Genomic DNA, 10,323 nt, shown 5'->3' with positions numbered 1-10,323 from the left:
CTGGCACATTACAATGTGACAGCTATGCTTCCAGCTTACATCCCCACAATATCTAGGCTTTTATCAAGATAGGATCTTACATTTTTTTTCCTGTCAGAATGATGTGTAGAGGGGTTAGAGGTATGTTCGTAAGGTGGTGAGTACATTACTTTGTGAACATTGTTACACCTTCCCATATTTTTCTTCCTCTTTCCCTTCCTCCAACCCTCACAAGTTGTGAAGTTCATTTCCATCAAATCTAGTACCATCTCTGTTTCACTGGTTCATCCCTTGTGCTTTGTTTCATCATCTCTTTTTCTCCTTCAATTCCCTGCCTTAAATGAACAAATGAATATATGTACAATACACCAGGGATAAAGTCAGTTGCAGCAACAACAGAAGATACATTATAAGGAGAGAAGAAAGAGAAATAACTTTTGTTAGAGTGCTTGCCTAGCGTGCACTGGGATCAATTCCTCAGTACCACATACACAGAAAAAGCCTGAAGTGGTGTTGTGGCTCAAGTAGCAGGGCACTAGGCTTGTATCCAAGGACAGTGCCCAGGCCCTGAGTTCAAGTCACAAGGCTGACAAAAAACCCCAAATTTAAAACATTAAAAACCACAAAACTATTTGGGAAGTTCATTTGGGTTTGCCTAATCCTATATGGTCATATACCCATAGCTTTTGAACAATTTCTCTGCTAAGATAATCCTAGACACATACTATTAATTATTAAAAATGAAGAAAACCATAGAGCCAGTGTATCTTTGGGCCTCGCTTACTTCACTTACTGTGATTTTTTTCTAAGTTTTTTCCATTTTCTTACTAATGGGTCAATGTTGTTCTTTCTGATGGCAGTATTGAATTGCATTGTGCCATAATGAACATAGCTGTACTGTAGGTTTAGTATGCCCTTGTTTCTGGATATTTGAGTAGATGCCCAGGAGTGGAATTGCTGGGTCATAGGGGAGATCTCCCAAAGTGGCCGAAGAACTTTGGATCCCTTTTAGTGACATCCCCACCAGCATAGGTTGTTATTAGATTTCTTGATAATGGCCATTCAAACTGGATTGAGGTGGAATCCCAAAGTTTTTTGACTTTCATTTCTTTTATGCCAACGGTTGCTGAGCATTTCTTTATATGTTTATTGGTCAGTGTGATTTCCTCTTCAGAGAACTCTCTTTAAGCCTTTACTCCACGTTCAAATCAGATGGTTATTTCTGGAATTAATCCATGCCAAGGATCACCATTTATCTCTTATCGCTTCCTATAAACATTTCAGGACATCTGCTTTTGTCTCGAGGTTTTTGATCCATCTAGAGTTGATTCTGGTGCAGGGAGACAAAGAAGGATCCAAGTTTGGTTTCCTACATGTGCTAACCAATTCTGCCAGCACCATTAGTTGAACAGGCTGCCTTTCTTCCATCCTAGTTTTTTGGCTTCCTTATCAAACAGTAGGTGGCCATAGGTCTGCTGCTTATTTCCTGGGACTCTGGCTCAGTTCCATTGGTCTCCAGGCTGATTCTTGTGTCACTGTTAAGCTGTTTTTATTTCCATAGCTCTGTAATAGAGTTTGAAGATTGGTATTTATTTTCCTCCAGTGCTATTTTCCTTCTAAGGATTGTTCTTACTATTAGGTGTCTCTTATTATTCCATTTGAATTTTTGGATTGCTTTCTGTTTCACTAAAAATTGTTGCTATGGCAATATCGACATTTTCACAATGTTAATTCTCCCAACCAGGAACATGGGAGGTTTGGTCCACTCCCTTGGTTCCACTTTAATTTCCCTTTTTAGGTTTTTAAAGTTTTCATCCTAGAGGGCCTTCATTTTTTTAAAATTGCAATTAATAGAGGGTACATTATGTTCACCAGATATAAGGTGCATTACTTCAAAACATTGTTACACTTTCTCATGTTTTTGTCCTATTTCTCTCCCCCAGACCACACCCCTCATCTTGTTTACCCCTTTTTCTGTCCTATTTCAAATAAATAGATAAACATATACACAGTATATCAGACGAAAAGGTAAGATACTGTAACCAACAAAAAACACAAGAGAGGAGAAATAACATAGTACACTATATGGCTCTCCTTTCCATATCCTGGAAGTCCTTTCATTTAGCCTAATCCTATATGGCCTTATGAATCCAGATTTTGCCCTATTGTAATCCTCTGCTGGGAGAGTCCAAGGTTATACTAACTATAACAAATTAGGGAAACCACTGCATCTGTGTGCTTTTGGTTCTGGCTTACTTCCCTTAGTATGATTTTTTCCAAGTCTTTCCATTTCCTTGCAAATGGCAATGTTTTTCTTTCTAATGGCCGCATAGAATTCTATTGTGTATAAAGACCATATCTTGTTGATCCACTTAGGGACATCTTTGCTATGATAAACAGTGCTGCAATGAACATCATTGTGCTAGTGGATTTAGTATGTTCTTGTTTCTGGACAAATGGGTAAATGCCAAGTAGTCGAATTGCTGGGTCATAGGGGAGCTCTATGTTTCCAACCCCACCCACAGAGTAGTCATGATCCCTCCAGAATCCGTTTTTATTAGATTTCTTGATCATGGCCATTCTAATTGGAATGAGTTGGAATCTCAGAGTTGTTTACATTTGCATTTCTTTTATGGCCAGACATGTCTATTACTTCTTCATGTCTGTGTCTACAGGCCATTCTTCTTTCTTCTTCAGAGAAGACATTCTTTAAATCTTTGGCCCATTTTTTAATGGGATGGTTGTTTTTTGGAGATTAGTTTTGTAGTGATTCAGTTTTTTTAGCTGTTGATATATTTTAGATATGAGGCCTCTGTCTGTTGTGTGGTTAGTTAAGATCTTCTTTCCCTCTCTGAGCTTTCCATTTAGCTTGCTAGTTATCTCCTTTGACATACAGAATCTCTGCAGCTTAATGCAGTCCCATTTATATGGCCTTTCTTTCACTTGTGTTTCTGGGCCTTTATTAAGAAAATGTCGACCTGTGCCAAGGAGAGCTAGTGTATCTTCTATTCCTTCTTGTAAAGTTTTTAGTGTATCTGCTTTTATCTCCAGGACTTTGATCAATGGATCAACTCTAACTGTGGAGTTAATCCTGGTGCAGGGTGACAAAGAGGCATCGAACTTTAGTTTTCTGTATGTGCTTAACTAGTTCTGCCAGCAATTTTTTTTTATTTTGGCACAATTATCAAAGGTCAGGTGGTCGTAGGTTTGTGGGTTGTTTTCTGGGTCTTCAGTTCTGGTCCATTGGTCCTCAAGTCTGCTCTTATGGCACTACCAAACTGTTTTGGTTATTATAGCTCTGTTCTGGAGTCTAATGTTTGGTATTGAATTTTCCCCTGCATTGTTCTTTCTGCTAAGAATTGTTTTTGGTACATAGTGTCTTTTATTATTCCATATGAAATTTTGGATTGCCTCTTTATGTCTTTCAAGAATAACATTGGGATATTGATGGGTATTGTATTGAATTTGTAGATAGCCATTAACACGATTGCCATTTTTATGATGTTAATTATTCCAATCCAGGAGTATGGGAGGTTTTCCCTTTCCTCAGCTCTGCTTTAATTTCTTTTTCCAGGATTTTAAAGTTTTCATCATAAAGATCCTTTACATGTTTAGTTAAGTTAATTCCTAGGTACTTTATTTTATTTGAGGCTATTGCAAAAGGAGTTGCTTTCCTATTTTTTGCCTCATTCCTCTCATTGTTGGCATATAGAGGAAAGTGGTTGTTTTTTGCAGGCTAATTTTATACCCTGCTAATTTGCCAAAATTTTGAATTAGCTCAAGCAATTTGGGACTGGAGTCTATAGGGTTCTTTAAATACAGAATCATGTCGTCTGCACAGAGGGAAAGTTTCACTTCCTCTTTTCCGATTTGGATCCCATTTATACCTGCTTCTTGCTTTATTGTTCTGGCTAGGAACTCTAGTACTATGTTAAAGAGGAGTGGAGAGAGGAGAGAGTGGGCATCCTTGTCTCGTTCCTGATTTTAGAGAAGTGGCTTTAGCTTTTGGCCATTAAGTATAATGCTAGCTATGTGTTTTCTCATACACAGCCTTTATTATATTGAGGCATGTTCCATAGATTCCCAGTTTCTCCGGAGCATTTAGCCTAAAGGGGTGTTGGATATTGTCAAATGTCTTTTCTACATCTATTGAGAAAATCATGTGGTTCTTGCCCTTGCTACTTTTGATATGATAAAGTGTATTAATTGACTTGCATATATTGAACCAATTTTGCATCCATGTGATGAATCCTGTTTGATCATAGTATATAATTTTTTATGAGTTGCTGAAGATGTTTGGCCAGTATTTTGTTGAGCAGTTTTGCATCAATATTCACCAAAAAATGGGTCTATAGTCCTCTTTTTTTAATGAGTCTTGTTTTGGGATGAGTGGATGTATAGAACAAGTTTGGCAAATACCCTTTGCTTTCAGTTTCATTGAAGTTCTTGAGGAATATTGATGTGAACTCAGAATTCAGCTTTGAATCCATCTGGCTCTGGAATTTTCTTGGATGAGAGATCTCTTATTACCATTTCTTGAAATAGTGCTTGAAATAGGTCTGTTTAGTTGGATTAAGTCCTCTTGGTTCAGTGTCAGAATGTTAATCTTAGCTAGCAATTCATCCATCTCTTCTAGAATCTCAAATTTGTTGGAATAAATGTTTCAAAAGTATTCCCTTGTGCTTCCATGTATCTTGTTAATTTCTGTCTTGATATTTCCATTCTATTTGTGCTTTTGTTTATTGGGTGTGTTCGCTTCTTTTTTGGGTAAGATTTGTTAAGGTTCTGTCAATTTTGTTAACTGTTTTCTATAGTTTCTATGAACTCCAACTCATTTAATTCTGCTTTGACTTTTAATAATTTGCCTTCTTTTACTGAATGAGGGTGATGTCTTGCCCTTTCCCAAGTATTTAAGGTGCACCATTAAATTGTTGGTTTGCGATTTTTAAATTTGTTAATGTAAACACTCAGAGCTATAGATTTTCCTCTGAGAACTGCCTTTGCTGCTTCCCAAAGGAGCTGTTATTTTGTGTTTCTTTTTGTTAATTTTCATAAACTGTTGATTTTCTGTTCTGATGTCTTCAATGAACCACTGGTGATTCAAACCACTCATTCATGTATATCTTTCTCTATGTTTTCATACTTTTCATTCATCATGTTTACCAACTGCTCTCCTAGGTTTGCCATTGACTGCTCTATTGCCATAATGAACATAGCTGTACTGTAGGTTTAGTTCCCCCAAACTTGGCCTTAATCCTGATGCTTTATTCTTCCCGAAGGCCTTCCCAGTTGGTGTCACAAACACCTTTCGATTCACTCCTTAAAGGTTCCATGTATATTTAGAGACCCATTTTTCAGGAAATCTAGACAGGCCCCAGCAATGTCAAAACTAAGGGTATCCCAGTATGCAGCATATTTTATATCATCCTCCTTTTCTGGTACAATTTCATAACCAAGGTATTTTGGTGGTAAAGGCAATAAACTGGGTGCTTGGTCTCACAAGTGATAGCCTAGTTACTGAAATCTGAGGATCACCATTTGAAATCAACACAAGTGGATAAGTTTGAGAGACTACTGTCTCCTATTAGCCAGCCAAAGTTTGGAAATAGAGACGTGGTTCAAGTGGTAGAACCCTGTCTTTTAGTGAAAATCCATGAAAGATCAAGAACCTCTGGATTCAAACCCAAATATTGACATACACACAGAGACAGTAGCAGAATTCTACCTAAACCCTTCTGTCAAATGAAATAAAATTAAATATCATACTTTGAGCTCTCCAGTGACAGAAGATTCCCACATGTCAACAGATTCCTTTCCCACATACATAGATAGATTCCTTCTTCTCCTTCACCATGTTCTCTTCCCTTCAATCTCTGTTCTGTGCTAATGAGGACTGAAATCACAATTTTGTGGTTCCATGCCTAGCAATCATGATTGCTTGGTACCCTCGGTGCCCCAATCCTTGAGCCACACCTCCAGCCCTTTCACTTCTTAATCTGCCTTCTCCATCCACTCCATCATATTCAGTGGGGGAAAGACTAACACACATCAGCATTTTTTGACTTGAGAAAAACTCTTCATCATACATTCCATTGCTCAAACCACATAGCATCCCTTAAAGTTCTTGTAGGCATCTCTTCATCTTAACCTTGATACCCATACAAATGACTCCTCTCTTCTTGCTTCACATTACTTTGCATTTTTGTATTCCTCCCTTCCTGGGGGAATACAAGGACAGGATCGTTGTGCATCATCAGCTTTTCTTTCCATGACACCTGACTGGACTGACTGGAAAGCAACCTGTGCTTTACTATACCTGTCATGTCACACTTCAATTCTCTTCTCCCTGAAGATGATCTGACTACGTGAACAAACCAGAGCTTCTCGGTGCTGCAGCTTGACTCTCTTCTTATCCTTATCAACTTCTTATTGGAGTTGATATTGAGCAGGCTTTGTTGACTACTAAATATATGAAGTTACAAATGGTAAGAAATAGTGAGGAAACTAGGAGTTTGCACTCAGACTCCTAGCAAGAGTTCCTCCTGCAACAGGGGAGCTCTTGGTCTCTTCTGCACATGGAGGCATGCGTACAAGGCTAAAATTAAGCTTCTGGTTTTACTAATCTATCACTTACAACTGATTGTCCTTAGACTCATATACAGTAATATAAATGAGCTATTGAAACACACCAGGATTCAAAGAAAATTGGATTCATAAATTGCAGTCTCAGTTTGCTTGGAAAACTTGCTTTCTAGATCCTTTGACTTCCCATTTTAAGACCCTTTGTCACTGTCTTCAAAACTGTATGACCTAATTACTGAAATGCCTACATACTCCTGAAACCAACCTTCCCTTACAAACTGTACAACTCCAACACACCTCTGGCAGTTCACACAAGCCCTCAAGGTCAACTCTGTGGCCCTACTTAGCAGAAGAATGCAGACTTTCTTGCTTCAGCTTCCCTAGAGCAGTGGTCTCACCAAGTTAGCCCCCAAGGAACCGTTCTTTAGAGGACTCCTACATGAAATTCATCCAGTGTACTCCATTTTCTGTGGTGGTGGTGGTGTTGGCCGTGGGGCTTGAACTCTAGGGATGGGTGTTGTCCTAGATGCATAGCTAGGATTGTAAGTGTGTGTCCCCGGGGCCCAGTGCCATTTTTTAACGGACTCCATCTGTTGGAAGAAGCTCATCTTACCTTATTTAATGGAAACAATCCTTCTAAATTCAAGCACAAGCTAACTGACTCCTGTTTTGATTGCACATTCCTGCAAAGTATTATTTCACACATGACATCATTGAACACATGACCACTCTAACAGCTTCCTGGAGAAGTAGCTGAAACCAAAGTAAAAAGCCATTATCAGGGCATTCTTTGAACCTCTCGACTTATTGCAATTGAGGAATATAAACTCAACCCTAGATAGGCCCATGTCAACACTCTCTAACATTTCTAGCTCCTTCAGTCTCTTGGAAAGTGGACAATAAATCCATGTCTCATTGCTTGCTACCCCAACTCATATTTGGCAACCCACACACTGGCTAAAGCCCTCAGACAGGCATCTTTATGGACTGCATTTGTTGATCATATAAAAAAATAAGTGGGGAAATCTCTGACAACTAGGAAGGCATTTCCAAGAACCTTCTCATCCTAAGAACCATCTGTTAAGCACTTTTCTTTCACATATGGCCGAAATAAAGAACTCATGTGTTCCTGAAAACAGTCTGTCTGACTCTATGGTTCTCTGCCTAACCTTTCAGAAAAGGGAGTGCTTCTTTTGGTAGTGTCCTCAGAGCTGAGATGGTGATCGGAGGGGAGATGTGTGCATGAAAGTACACCAGTAGTCACATGTGAGGTCTCAGACTAATGTCTAGGGTTGGGGATGTTTCTTTGGAATCCTCTCTTACTATGTGAGCCTCCATACCAAGAAGTAGCCTTAGCCAGGAAGTGTGGCTCACACATAATCCTACTTATGAGGCACCTGAGACTAGCAGGCCTCCATCTTGCCTGGTCACAGTGTCTAGGTCTCTTGTGTTACTGTTTCTTCTTCCTACTTACCCCAGACCACTATATGGTGCTGGTTCTAAGGGAGAAAGAGAAAAGAAAAGTCCAGAAGAAGTAGGCAAAAGGAAAGTGCAAGGATCCACCATGTCAGTGTCACGTGCTGTTTGCCAAAGGGTTCTTTGCTAGTAGGTGAGTTTTTCTTCCTTCTGAATTTACCTCAATCCCAGGTGTACCCACAGAAGCTGCACAGGATATATACACTCAGTATTGTCAGACTGATATATTCTGCCCATTTGCTTTGTGTGTCATCATGAAGCCACTTGTTTCCCTTTTTCACAGCAGCACATCAGCCCTTCCTCAAGTCCCCTCTCCACACACAGATGTCTCTGAGGATCATAGATTTGAGGATCTTCCCTGCCAGATGGAGTTGCATCCTGTTTATGCTCTGGGTTCTTCTTGAATTTGGGTCCAGAGAACTTAAAGACGATTTCACAGCATACCCTCTACGTGGCAGTGAGAAACATAGTGTCCTGTCACTCTCAGTTTCCCCTCACTCGCTTTGTGACAGCCTGACACATGAGCACAGACATAGATATTCCTTCTGTTTTGAAGTTATTGGGACAAATTCAGAAGGGAGTAAATGCTTAATCTGAGGCACCAGGGAAGGTACTGCAGAAGATCCGTTCATCAGACATAGTCCATCTGTGCACAGCCCAGCTGAAATTAAAGAAGGATCTCCCCATCAATGGAGGCATCAAGTCAAGTTGGTAAGGGAACACTCCTGCATGGCAGTCAGGTGTGGATGCTTTATGTCTAGGCTCCAAAGGACTGGGGAGGAGAAGTTATAGCTTTGCAGCTGGAGAGACCAGGTTTCCTATGAAAGAACACCCTCACCAATAGTAACACACACCTTTTCAACATGTGCCCCTTTGATGCTGCATCAGTCTCCACCAACATTATCCTTGGAACTATTACAACAGCCCACAAAGGAGATCCCACCTGCACAGATGGACAGGAGGCTCTTGGTTTGTATAAGTTCTTCAAAGTTACCTAAAAGCAAATGGCAGAGATATGCTCAGGATATGCAGACACAATTATTATCTAAGAGACCTTAAACAAGTGGAAACCACCTTGAATCTCAGTTATCTGCCCTCTGTATCCTTATGAATGTTGTGTGTAAAATCAGAAAACATGAAGCCTTTGACAGCTTTTACTTTAGCGATAGATAGCCCAAGAAGGTTTGATTCCATTTGAAATCTCAGGTTTCCCATCTAATGTTCCTGGAGAAAATCATTAGCGTCACAGGTGGATGTGCTCAAAGATTTCTGAATGTTAAAAATAGCAGAGGATGCTGAGAACAAAAACGCCAAATAGTAAGAAACCCTGAGGCAGCATAACTCTTGTTTCTTTTTTTACATCTTTTTCCTTTTTTTCCCCACAGAAAGCAGAGACTTCTGTTTTCCTTAATTAGGAAAGTGGGTAAATTGCTGATAATTTGTCCCTGTTCTGTTGGTAGACATGGGAGATGGCTCAGCCTTGCTTTCAATGTGCCATTAAACAGTGATCACCTGCCCTTTCCAGAAGCCTGCAAAGCATTGCACTTTTCTCAAACGTTCACCTGGAGTGGGTTGGGGTCTTCAGGAGCTAGCAGACATTGGAGGAAGGACTGTAGGGGATTGTGTCAGTATTCAGACCAAGTGATGGTACTGCTCATGAATGAAGTAGAGCCATGGACAATAACAGGCATCTCACATTCCCTTTAGCAAAAAGCAGCCACAACAAAAGACACACAAACCCACAAAGCCTGAGAGCCTGGAAGCTTTGGTCACCAGGTTAGGCACCACGTGACACCAGAAATGGTTGTTACACCCTCTAGGAGCCAGAATGCTCCAGGTCTGACCCAAGGGTCTATACTATTCTGCATTCTAAGAATTTCTGAAAGTTCAGTAACGGGATGGACGGAAATTGAAGTGGACAGTCAAAGAAGCCTTCTGGAGCCAAGTGTTACTTGGGCCAGGGGAAGAGACTAAGAGTATCAGAGTGAAGAGCACTGGTCTTCTCTTCTGAGAGAGAGCCCTCACTCCTGAGGGCTGGTTCTCTCCTGCACGGCCTGCATTATTGGGTACTTGAGTCCAAGATAGGGAGTTGTGGATCTCTCAAGCACAGCATTCTGGTTTCATAGGCTTCTGTCTGGACTCAGCTCCCAGAGTCCTAGAGACGGCCTTAAATGGGATACTCTGTATCCCAGCAGGAAAATCACATGATAGCCTGGCCTGAAACATATGCTAGGATATCTTGGTCTGTGAATCCACCCTTGCTTGGACTCATGCTCAATTAAAACA

The 10,323-nt window shown here is 40.3% G+C and overlaps 1 pseudogene; it reads left to right on the top strand.

Moving 5' to 3' along the window:
- The first annotated feature begins 8,900 nt into the window (after positions 1 to 8,900).
- The window catches only part of LOC150040244 (hormonally up-regulated neu tumor-associated kinase-like), a 30,754-nt pseudogene continuing 29,331 nt past the window's right edge, over positions 8,901 to 10,323 (top strand).

The sequence above is a fragment of the Megascapheus bottae genome, chromosome Y (assembly GCF_031878675.1).
Source record: "Megascapheus bottae isolate mThoBot1 chromosome Y, mThoBot2.hap1, whole genome shotgun sequence".
NCBI lineage: Eukaryota > Metazoa > Chordata > Mammalia > Rodentia > Geomyidae > Megascapheus > Megascapheus bottae.
The sequence above is the reverse complement of the archived record's forward strand: the minus strand, read 5'-3'. Positions and strand labels throughout refer to the sequence as shown.